Source organism: Equus quagga, chromosome 6, assembly GCF_021613505.1.
Source record: "Equus quagga isolate Etosha38 chromosome 6, UCLA_HA_Equagga_1.0, whole genome shotgun sequence".
In the NCBI taxonomy this organism is placed as follows: Eukaryota; Metazoa; Chordata; class Mammalia; order Perissodactyla; family Equidae; genus Equus; species Equus quagga.
Genome location: NC_060272.1, coordinates 125,729,290 through 125,741,783, shown reverse-complemented (window position 1 = coordinate 125,741,783; position 12,494 = coordinate 125,729,290). Strand labels below are relative to the sequence as shown.

General features: G+C 37.6%; 1 protein-coding gene across 1 annotated transcript in view; it reads right to left on the bottom strand.

The window, feature by feature from the left end:
- Positions 1-506: 506 nt before the first annotated feature.
- IFT74 (intraflagellar transport 74) overlaps positions 507-12,494 on the bottom strand; it is a 100,766-nt gene continuing 88,778 nt past the window's right edge. The window contains exons 21-23 of the transcript XR_006889041.1: positions 10,505-11,233; positions 1,559-1,773; positions 507-745 (exon numbers count right to left, since the gene is read on the bottom strand). The gene's annotated coding sequence lies outside the window, so the exon portion shown is untranslated. The remainder of the gene's footprint in view (positions 746-1,558; positions 1,774-10,504; positions 11,234-12,494) is intronic.

Below are 12,494 nucleotides of genomic sequence, written 5' to 3'. Positions count from 1 at the left end.
CTAGAGGTCGGTATCACAAACACATAGCACTTATCCTTTGGCTCAGAAAACCCACTTTTACGATACACCCCAAACCCAAATCAAAGATGTGCCTCCAAATTTACGTATAAGGGCCTTATAGAAGCATTGCTGATAATAATCAAAGCCTATAAACAATCTAAATAGCCAACAAACATGGATTATTTATATAGATCACGGCACACCATGAAATATCGGACAAATGTCAAAATGTTGTGGTGGAAGTATATACTGACATGGGAAGATGTAGAGATGTTTATAGTATATTGTTGATTGAGAAAAAACAGTTTGAACAACACGAGATTTCTACACATACACATGCACACACATATATAAGACAACTATACACCAAAATGTTAAAAGTTATTATTTCTGGGTTGTCAGAAACTGATTTTTATTTTCTTTTTAAATAAATTTCTATAATTGCAACATTTTAAAAAATAATGGGCACATGTGTACAAATGAAGAAGACTGGGGGGAAATCCTTGAGACGGCTGACCCAGGGCAGGATGTGTCTTAAAACACCCACTGGCAAATAAGGCACAGAATCCAGTGCACCTCAGCCCACAGGAGGTGAGCCAAAAGATCAGGGTGTTGACTTCGCGCAGCGCAGTCTTGGCCTTCTGCCTTTCGTGTGGCTGTGGGCACTGAACTTCCAGAACAATCACATCTGGCATCTTAAGGACTGTCATGAGTTTTTTTGTGAACCCGCAGTACGCAACAGTAGCTAGCAGAAAAGGAAGGGACATCAACAATTAAGTCTTGGTCTTCAGCCAGGACACCACAGTTAAGTGGCAACACCCACTCTGGTCTGGAGTGGAGCTGATGGCTATGGAAAATACCTGACCCTCTCTGAACCCCATTTACTCGAAACCTTTTTTTTTCACGTCTAAATGGCAAGCACTGCGCTAGTCACTGTAGGAAAAGACACAGATATAGAAGACGTGGTAGCTGCTTTCAAAACTCACAATCACACAATCCCAGCATGGCACAATGCATCAAAACAGGAAAAGTTAAATAAAATCAAGCATTGTGTGGCTAAATAGCAAAGGGTGGTACTGGAGTAAAAGTTTTAGTAGTCTTTGCTTTGGTATCCTTTAGGCCATGAAACCAGTTCTCATGCCTTTTTTTCTTCTCCTACTAATGCTTGGCACACATGGCATCTTTCCAGATAGACTGTAAGCCCCAGTGGTTCTGGACTTTATTTCAGATGATCCTGTGCTGTTCTCTCAATGGCTTAAGGGAAAGAGTCATTAAGACACCCCACAACCACCATGAGACCAATTTGCCACAGACAGAATAGACTGGGGGAAGTATTTCCGTGACCCCCTCATCAAACAAAATCTTAGAAAAAGATAAAAATATAAAAGAAAAAGAAACTCCTATCCATCCTTCAAAATACACTTCAAATGTCACCTCATCTGTGAAAACTTTCAGTAAGTAGTTATTGATACCTAATAAACCAACCCATGACTTAGTGGCTTCAAACAACAAACATTTATGTAGCTTATGATTCTGTGGGTCAACAGCTCAGGCTCACCTGGACAGTTCTGAGCTCAGCTGGCCTCCCTCATGTGTCTGCAGTTGAATGTCAATCATTCTCTAGTTCAGCTTCAGAGATGGGCTGACTGTCTGTGTGGCAACAGGGTTGAAGGAGCCACAGATCTCTCATCCTCCAGCAAGCTAGCCTGGTTGTCAATATGGCAGGCTCAGAAATCCAGTGGAGTGCATGGAAATATGCAAGGTCTCTTGAGGCTGTCAATTAAACAAGGAGGCTGTTAGACTGGGGCGGCTCTAATGCTATGGCCGCCCACCTAAGCAAATCAAAACCTAAGCCTGTAAATGCCTCAAGGTTGGGAAATCAAAACACTAAGGACAACCTACCACAAACAGCCAACTAGGCTTTAAGCTAGAGCCAATCAATCATTTCTTTACCTTGCTTCTGCCTTTTCTCTATAAAAGCTTCTCCCAGAACACCTGTGGGTGGAGCCCTCCTAACCACCTCCGGTTGGGCGCTGCCCAATTCCCATTGATTTTTGCTCAAATAAAACCTTAAAATTTTTTTTTTTTAAAGATTTTATTTTTTCCTTTTTCTCCCCAAAGCCCCCCGGTACATAGTTGTGTATTCTTCGTTGTGGGTTCTTCTAGTTGTGGCATGTGGGATGCTGCCTCAGCGTGGTCTGATGAGCAGTGCCATGTCCGTGCCCAGGATTCGAACCAACGAAACACTGGGCCGCCTGCAGCGGAGTGCGCGAACTTAACCACTCGGCCACGGGGCCAGCCCCAAAACCTTAAAATTTTTATTATGCCTCAGTTTATCTTTTAACAAGGCCTAGGCTTAGAATTGGCATATCATTACTTCTGCCATATTCTATTCACCAAATCAAGTCACATGGCTAAGACCAGATCCAAGAGGCAGAAAAATAGACGTCACCTTTTGATATGAAGAGCTATAAAGTTATAATGTAAAGAGCAAGAATTAAAAAAAATGGAGATTTTTGGTGACTTTTTAAAAAGTCAGATTTGTTGATATATAATTTATATTCAGTAAAATTCATCCCCCCTTTTTTTAAAAATTGTGGTTTAAAATACACAACACAGAATTTACCATCTTAACCATTTTCAAGTGTACATTTCAGGAGTGTTAATTATAGTCACATTGCTGTGCAACAGACGTCTAGAGTTTTATTCATCTTGCAGACCTGAAATTTTATACCCCATTGAACAACTCCCCATCAACCCCTCCCCTCAGCTTCTGGCAACCACAATTCTTTCTGGTTTCTATGAGTTTGACTATTTTAGATACCTCATATAAGTGGAATCATACAATATTTATCATTTTGTGACAGGCTCATTTCACTTAGCATAACGTCCCCAAGTTTCATCCATGACGTAGCTTGAAATAAGATTTCATTCTTTTTAAAGGCCAAATAATATTCCATTGTATGCGTATCCCATATTTTCTTCATGCATTCATCAGTTGATAGGCATTTGAGTTGCTTCCACCTCTTGGTTATTGTGGATAATGCTGCAATGAACACCGGTATGCATATATCTCTTCGAGATCCTGCTTTCAATTATTTTGGATGCATATATACCCAGAAGTAGAATTGCTGGATAATATAATTCTATTTTTAATTTTCTAAGGAACCTCCACAGTGTTTTCCATAGCAGCTGCTCCATTTTATTTTCCCACCAACATTGCACAAAAATTTCAGTTTCTCTACATCCTTGCCAACACTTAATATTTTCTGTTTTTTTGATAGTAGCCACCCTAATGGGTGTGAGGTGAAAATGCATCCCTTTTAAGTGTACAGTCCTATGAGTTTTGACAAATGTATACCTTTGTATTAACACCAATCCAATCACCCCAATTTCCATCACTCCAAAAATTCCTTTGGTCCCCATTGCAGTAAATCCCCTCCTCTAACCCACAGCCCCAGGCAATCACTGATATGTTTTCTGTACCTATTGTTTTGACTTTTCCAGAATATCATATAAAGCAATCAAATAGTATATAATTTTTTGAATCTAGCTTCTTTTATTTGGCACAACTCATTTGATATATTCATGTATTTTCTTGTTTGAGTAGTTTGTTCCTGAATGGGTATGCCATTGTATGGACATACCACAGTTTGTTTGTTCACCAGTTTATCTATTTGCTATTTGGAGTGTTTCCAGAGTGGTTATGAATAAAGTCCTGATAACTTTATTCACCTGTACAACTTAAGCTGTATATCATTTGCGTACATATATTTTGTGTAAACATATGTTTTTCAAATCTCTCAGGGAAATCCCAGGGACTGGGATTGGTGGATTACATGATAGTGTATGTTTAACTTTATAAGGAACTGCTAACCCTTTTCTGTTGTGGCTGCACCGTTTTGCATTCCCATTACCTATATACAAGAGTTCTCATTGCCCTACCTCCTGGCACTTGGTATTGTCAGGTTTTTAAAAATTTGTTTATTTGTTTTCTAGCCATCCTAATAGGTATCTAGAGATATCTCATTTTAATTTGCATTTCCCTAATGACTAACAATATTGTATCTTTTCATGTGTTTATTTGCTATCCATTTGTCTTCTTTGATAAAGTGTTCAATTGTTTGCCCATTTTTTAATTCAGTTGTTTCTTTTCTTGTTGTTGAGTCTTGAGAGTCTTTTATATACTCTTGTCAAAGATGCGATTTGCAAATATCCTCTCCCAATCTATGGTTTGTCTTCCCATTCTCTTAACACTGTCTTTTGCAGAGCAAAAACTTTTTTTTGTATTTATTTACTTATTTTTTAATTGCAGTAACACTGGATTATAACATTATATAGCTTGAGCAAAAACTTTTAATTTGGAAGAAGTGCAATTTATTACTTTTTTCTTTTATAAATGTTGCTTCTATGTAGTGTCTAAGGAGTCTTTGCCTAAGACAAGGTCACAAAGATTATTTTTTAGTTTCTTCTAAAAGTTTTATAATTTTTTGTTTAGTTCGCTTATCCAGTTTAATTTTTGTATAAGGTTTCAGGTGTAAGTTCGGGTTTATTTTCTTGTGTGTGGATGCCCAATCATTCCAGCATCATTTGTTGAAAAAACTATACTTTCTCCACTGAATTTTCTTTGCACCTTTGTCAAAAATCAATTGGCCATAAATGTGTGGGTGTATTTCTAGACTCCCCATTCCATGTGTCCATTCTTTTGGGAATACTAGAATGTCTTGGTAACTAGAGCTCTACAGTAAATCTTGATATCAGGTAGCGTAAGTCCTCCAACTTTGTTCTATTTCAAAATTATTTTAGTTCTAGTTTCTTTGTATCTTTCTGCCTACTTTGGACTTATTTTGCTCTTTGTATTCTAGTTTTTTAAGGCAGAAATTTATATCAATAATTTGAGACTTTTCTCTTTTAATATAATCATGTCATGCTATGAATTTCTAAGCACTGCTTTAGTCGCACTCTACAAGTTTTGATACGTTGAATTTTCATTTTCACTTAGTCCAAAATATTTTCTAGTTTCCCTTTAAACCATGAGTTATTTAGAAGTGTGTTATTTTCCAAATAGTTGGGGGGTTTTCCAGGTATATTCCTGTAAATGATTTCTAGTTTAATTCTATTCTGGTCAGAGAACTTGCTTTGTATGATTTCAGTTTTTTTAAATTTTGTTAAGTTTGTATTATGGCCCAGAATATGCTGTCTCTTGGTGAATGTTCCATATGCACTTGAAAAGAATATGTATTCTGCTGGTGGTGGCTGGAGTGTTCCAAAAATTACAGTTAGGTCCAGCTGGTTTATAGTGTTATCTATGCCCTATACATCCCTACTGATTTTCTCTCTACCTGTTAGATCAGTTTCTGAAAGCAGAGTGTTAAAGGTTCAAACTGTAATTATGGATTTATATTTATTCTTTCAATTCTATCAATTTTTCTTGATGTATTTTGAAGGTTATTTGTTAGGTGTATTCATGTTTAGGATTGCTTTGAGTCTTCATAAAGTGACTCACATCTTTATTTAATTAATATCTGTCTTTATCTCTGATAATATTTCTTGTTCTGAAGTCTACTTTGATACTGTGGTAATTTTTGAAATTTATCATAGCAGACATCCTCTCTTTTTCACAGTTACTTATTTATTCATATCTTTACCCTAGAAAGGGCCACATAGAAGAAGGGAATCTTGAGGTAGGTACTGAAAGCTGAGGTGTTTACAGGTGAACCATGACAATGGAAAGGAAGGAGGTAGGACAGACATTTCTGACAAATGGACCAGTAGTCTGTGCCAAAACATGAGGTATGAAATAATATACCATGTTAGGGGAAATGTAAGTGATTGAGAAAAGCTGAAATAAGGATGAGAAAGGGCTTGGCCAGAGATAAGGTACAGTAAATAGACTGGGTCCAGATTTGGTATACCCTACTAAGGTCTATAACAAAGGAAATAAAAAATTTTAAATCAAGGAGTGTCATGATCATATTTTCATTTTAGGAAGATCACTCTGAGAGCAATGGACATGTTAAATTTGTAGAGATTAAAGCCAGGAAAACTCACAATAGATGAATATTGCAACGTGGCATCTAAAAATCATAAAAGTCTGAACTAAAGCTACAGTAGCATCAGAAGTGGAGAGAATTACAAGTGTTAAAACAACAGAAATATTAATGTTAATGACTGTTTGGGGTTAATACAGAGGGAGAAGACTAAGATAAGTTCAAGGTTGCTGTTTTGTATAAAAATATGGACATGGTGGTACTCTGTGAAAGGGCTAGAGAACATGAAGCTCATTTGTGGGGTAACATAAAAAATTCAATATAAAATTTTATTACAGCTACACAGCTTTGGGTTGGGTATAGGATTGCCAGGTCTGGATAGATGCTCAGTTTTTGGTGGCTACATGGGTATGAAACCCATGACAGGGATCTGAGCATTGCTGTGGGGATGAATGAGATCACTCAGATGGCATGCAAAGTGAAGGACCCAGAGTGGCCTGGACCATTAGGAGTAGACAGAGGAGGAAGAGTGAGTAGAGGAGTATGAGACATGGCTCCAAGAAGCAGGAGGACAGCTTTTTGAAATGACTCTAATAGAGTTATTTATCACTCTGCATTATAATTCCTTGTTTCCTTTCTACGCTACAAGTTCTTCAAAGACCGGGTCCAGGTCATAGCCATCTTTGTATCTCCATTATCAAGCACCATGCTTCACTCACAGATACTCAACGAAGTTTTGGTAAGTGAATACAGAAGGGCCCATGTTTCAGAGAAAAATTTATGACCATTCAAAACAAAACCAGTGCAAATGTCCTTAAAAGGCTGGTGGTAGGGGCCGGCCCAGTGGCACAGCGGTTAAGTGCGCACGTTCCGCTTCTCAGCGGCCCGGGGTTCGCTGGTTCGGATCCCGGGTGTGGACATGGCGCTGCTTGGCAAGCACCATGCTGAGGTAGGTGTCCCACATATAAAGTAGAGGAAGATGGGCATGGATGTTAGCTCAGGGCCAGTCTTGCTCAGCAAAAAGAGGAGGATTGGCAGTAATTAGCTCAGGGATAATCTTCCTGAAAAAAAAAAAAGAAGGTTTGTGGTAAAGTAGTTATCAAATTGCCTTGGATTCAACCCAGATACACATCATAGAAACCAGTCTTTAAGGAGCTGGTTTGTAGAAAACCAAAAAGTACGGGGTTTCAGAATCACTGATCTGGGAGTCACACGGACCCCACTCATTAGCTCTTTCACGTTGGGCTAACTCAGTTCTCTGAAGATGAGTTTCTTCATCTGCTAAATGGGGGAAATTAAATGAAATAATATTTAATTTATGTAAAGCTTGTAAGCATGTTGCCTGATAATGATGATAGCTATTATCAGTATCATTAAATACAACCCACACATTTCACGAGTTAAAAAGCATCAACAACTACCTGTGACAACCACAGAAAAAGCTGAATGAGGCCTCTACTGGGGAATCTACCATGCTTAATGTAGAAAAATTGTCTGCCCATCCTAGACTGTGGGCTCCCCAAGAGCAGGAATTGTGTCATATGCATCTCCAGCAGCTATTTCTATAAAGGTTTATAGAGTTGAAACATGAAATACAGAGCCTTTAAACACTACTTAGAAGACATTCTGATTTGGAGAACTTTATTCTGATATCTTGGAAAACCAAATAAAGCCAGTTCACTAGTTCCTACATAAGCAGGAGTTTGTTCAGTTCAGTGCTGTTAGCACTGATGGGTTGAATGTCCATGAAAAGCTCTCTGAATAGAGGCTGTATTTTGCATATGAGGTTTACAATGTCCACCTGTATGTGCCTATAGAGGAAACTGAAGCTCTCCCTGCCAGGCCAGTCAGGAACACAGGTGTGTCACTGTAAAATAACTAAACAGTAACATGATCTCTAGAAATGCCTGCAGAATTGCTGGAAACTCAGACCCAAATTTCTCCCTTTGGAGTCCTTGGGGGTAAAACAGAGGGGGGCCATGGGGTATTCTCTTACACCTGGCTTTGGCCCCATGGAAGACCCCTGACTTTGAGACTCATGGCTGCTCCTCAGCTCTGTATTGTGAACTCTTGCCATGACCTGCAGTGCCCTACAGGAGCCGCCCTGCCAACATCTCCAGCTTTATCTGGAGCCGCCCTCCCCTCGCCCTTTGCACTTAGGCACAATGGCTTCCTCTCTGTTCCTGGAACATTCTAAACTCATAGTCCCATAAGCCATTCCCCCCTTGGGGCCTTCGTAATAAGTTTTCCCTTTGTCTTGAAAGCTCTCGCTGTTAATCACTTCAGTGAAGTGCAAAAGAGACAGAGAAAGAGAACAAAATTAACCTGGAAGGAATGTTCGATTGTGTATCATCTCTTCAGCCACACCCACCCACTGAGATAGCAATCGCAGTCCTTCTAGTCAGATACAGAAACAAACAAAAAAACAATAGTAGAGGAATTTAACAAAACAACTCAAAATAGAAACTAATTTTTTTTTTTTAAGTAAGGAGGTATTTTTTTCTCCTGCATTTGGCAAAATACTCTTGTAAGTCGAAGGCATGGAGTCTGCCTGCGCTATAAATTTTATGACACTGGAAAGCCCATATTTGAACTGATGTCTGAAACTGCCATTCCAGCATTACGTGAAGTTAATAACGTTAACTGATGATAATTATCTGTCCTTTAATCTAGCTTAAAGGACAGAAAATTCCTAAGCAGGAAAAACTTATTTAATCATTTGCATGTGTTTAATTTAAAATGTAGGTACGTATTAATAGCTACAGACCCATGAACATGTATTAACACACAGACACACAATTCATGCTATGGCAGATTTAACCAACTGGACCGTCTCTAAACTGAACCAGCGAGGGTTTCCTCCAGCACAGTGCAGCATGTTGTGAAGAGAACAGGCCTCAGAATCAGAAAAGCAATATAAATACCTAAGCCCACCATTTCTTAGCATGTTTCAGTAGATATTTAAGCCTCAGCTGCCTTATCTGTAATAGCAGTTTGGAAGTACTGACCTCACGAGGTTGTTACAAAGATTATATGAGAAAATGTATGTACAGTGCTTAGCCCAGTGCCTGGGACAGACGATGGACAAAATAAATATTACTAGGAATATTGTTAAAGCTTTAAAAAGGAAGTTAATAGCCATCATTTGTATGAAGCTTGAAATAATGTATCTCAATGATTAATTTAAAAGATGACAATAATTGATACAAGTAATGTTCATATACTTTTAAGAGATCACAAGAGAACGATCATAGATAATTCAAGAATGCTTCTGTTTTCATTTATTCTCCAAAGTAATGTTTTACTCAAGTGTGGCTTATGCCTTGATTACTTCTTTTAGAAACAAGAAACATTTGTTAAACCTTATTCTCCTTAAAACAAACAAACAAAAAACTTCAACAGGCAAATAGAGTTAAAAATGGATTTCTAGTTTAGAGATGGTGAATTAATCATATGCGTTAGCTACACCTCCCTCTCAAAAGCCATTAAAATAAAGTAAATGAATTGTTAAAGGACATAAAGCCAACCAAAGAAAACGGGAAAGGACAGAAACCATCAGATTTTGGAAGCTGGAAAACTGCTGGACCAGAGTTACCTGATGCAACAGGCACCAAAATGCTACTGCTAAGAAAACTTTTTCAAGTGACATCTCCAAGTAGATACTGAAATACTCTAAGAAAGATGACGGTGCTAGCCATAATGTTTCTTGTAACAAAGAAAGAATCTGCTTTCTTGATAGGGTAGCCTTACTCTTTGAGAACAAGTTAAGCAGTTCTATGTTTTTTAATTTTCAGAAAATACCTGTTTACAAAAGAGAAAGAAAAACAAGCCATTTATGCCATAACACAGGCCAGGCACTTACATAAATGTTATTATTCAATCTTCCACAACCTTGAAAGGTAGGAATTTCCATTCCCATTTTACAAAGAAACATTACATAAATAAAGTCGTAGATCACAGAGTACGTGGTAGATTTTCAATGAGTATTTATAGGAAGTAAACAAGAGAATGAATTTAAGTGTAAGTCATGCAGGTAAAGCAAATTTCCACCCTTATACATTGCTAAGGGTGGAAATACATGATGAATTTAAGTATCATTTAATTAGAAAGTTCAATTATTGTTCAACGTTTACTGAAATTTTCAGAAAAGGCTTCATTGAAAGGATGAGAGTTGAGTTTCGCTTTGAAGTGTGGACAGGATATAGATAAATGGACAGGGGGAGGACGACACTTCAGGTGGGGGCAGCTGGAGGCAGTCAGGCAAGAACACGGTTGTGTAGAGTGAAGTGGATTATAGCACTTTCCTAGGAGCATTTCAACTAACTTTTTTTTTAACCACAATATATACAGGCTCTGAAATCTATGTCTATTAATTTTATGCTTCTCTTAAGGCTAGTATTTAATTTTTTCAATAACAAATATGGAAATGTCAGTTAAATCATTAAGTCAAAGAACGTAAGAACAAGGAGACTTTAATGCAGAGTATGTTGTTAAAAATTTCCAGGACAACATACCTGGTAAGTCACAGAGTTGGGGCGTGAACAGACATCTCTGGTTTCCGAGTTCTATATTCACTCTACCTACGTGGCTTGACGTCTCATTTACAAATGAAGAACTGAAGTCTGGAGAGGTTATGTTATAAGTATTCATTAAAGAGTTAATTCAGTGGGGTTTTCTGTTCTGACTTTTCTGAAAATACAGAGAACAACAGAATACAAAATATAAACAGAACACAGCTAACAGACTCCGTCATACAGAAATGGAGTCAAAAATACAGAAATGGAGTCAAAAGCAGAGGAACAGGTTAGGGAAGAAGATAATTCTGTTTGGTGTGTGTTGAATTTGAATTGCTGCTGCATATGCTTTGGATTTCCAGGGCACCCTTCTCAAAAACTCTCCAAATTACAAGAAGAACCACTTGGAGTTTTGGCAGATCATGTACAACTGTTTGTACATACGTTTGTTTATTCTAATCCTAAGGATTTTTCTTCCCCTCCAGTCACGAAAACAAGTTGTGAATCATCTCTGTGACAGTTAGGCATTAGGTGTGTGCATTTCCTTGGCTTGAAAGCTGAAATGATCCTCTAATCATTACCCTCTTTGAAGATTTAGACTTAAGAGATACAGTACTTCTTAGTCACTCCCACGCTGGAAGGCATGCCTGGTCTGCACCTTCTCCCGCTTCTCTTCAGTTCAGTGGAAACCTGATGAAGACCAGGCCTACGGCTTGTCCAAACCCAGAGCTGATGAAGAAAGACAATCTCAATGTTACTGCAGAAGAATTGTATATATCTTGCCCCTGACTTTTCCCAGGAATTGAGGAAGAATCTCTCTCCTTTTTCATGAACATATTACCCACTTAATTTGAGTTACTGTTATATTTTTTAAGAACAATAAAGTTGAGTCTGTTTAGTCCATTAAAAAGATGACAAATTTCTCAGTAAAATACATATATAAATGTTTCCAGAATGCTCTCATCATAAGCATAATTGTCATGCAAAAAGAAAATGAAACTGATAAGAAATTAAGGTGTTATTCTCATTACCTAAGGTTCTCAATGTGTTGAGAAAGCAAGCTAATGAGAAGATTTAGACAACTTATGCTGAAAAACATACTTTCATGTTTAATGAAACATATTCATAGGAGAGTTTGATTTATTCTTGAAATAATTAAAAATTTTACATCTACTTTGTTTTGAATTTCATCTCATGTTGCCTTTCTTAATTAGCTCACTTGCCCATGAATGAATGAGGCTCTTTTCTTGTTGATCTCAGGAAAGAGGTCTTACAGTTTGAAGTTTTTACCATTTTGAACAGCTTCCTTTTAGCCAATTTTCATCTTTCTATCATATTTTTTAAGTAAATGTGCAAATTAAGTATGCCAATCTTTCTTACTTATTATACATACACTATGCACAGAATTCATACTTTCTCATGGAAATTATTAATGTGGATATCTAAAAAATGTTAACTAGTCTCTATTAGTGTTCTTTCTATTAACAAGAATGGTCTGATAAACTTGTTTTATGAAGTTCCTTTTTCATTCCAACTTGTAAATCATGGTATTTTATTCTGCTCCCTACAAAGATGCACTGTAAACTTAGTGAATCGAGCAGTTAACTCTGCTAAGACTTCTCTTGCATATGCTGAAGGACTTGATAGCATCATCTATAGTTTCACAAGACAGTCTTTGTTCTTGGAACTCTCTCCCCTTCCTCCACTCCTTACCACAGAAAATTGGTGAAAAATGTTTAACTGGTATACATCAGCATGATGCACACCACAAAACATTTAGCCAAAAGAATAAGAAGCTAATGAACTTGCAAGAAAAGATGTGTAACAGTCATCCAATTGTGTATTACCAGGATGCTCAAACATCCTGTTTTAGGACAGGACAGTTATGGAGGGGAAAGTCACCTATTGAGGAAAGTAAACTTGGAAAGATTTCTATTTCAGTATCCTTTCTTCTTCGAGTCTCCTGTCCCCCGCCCCCATCTCCTACCCA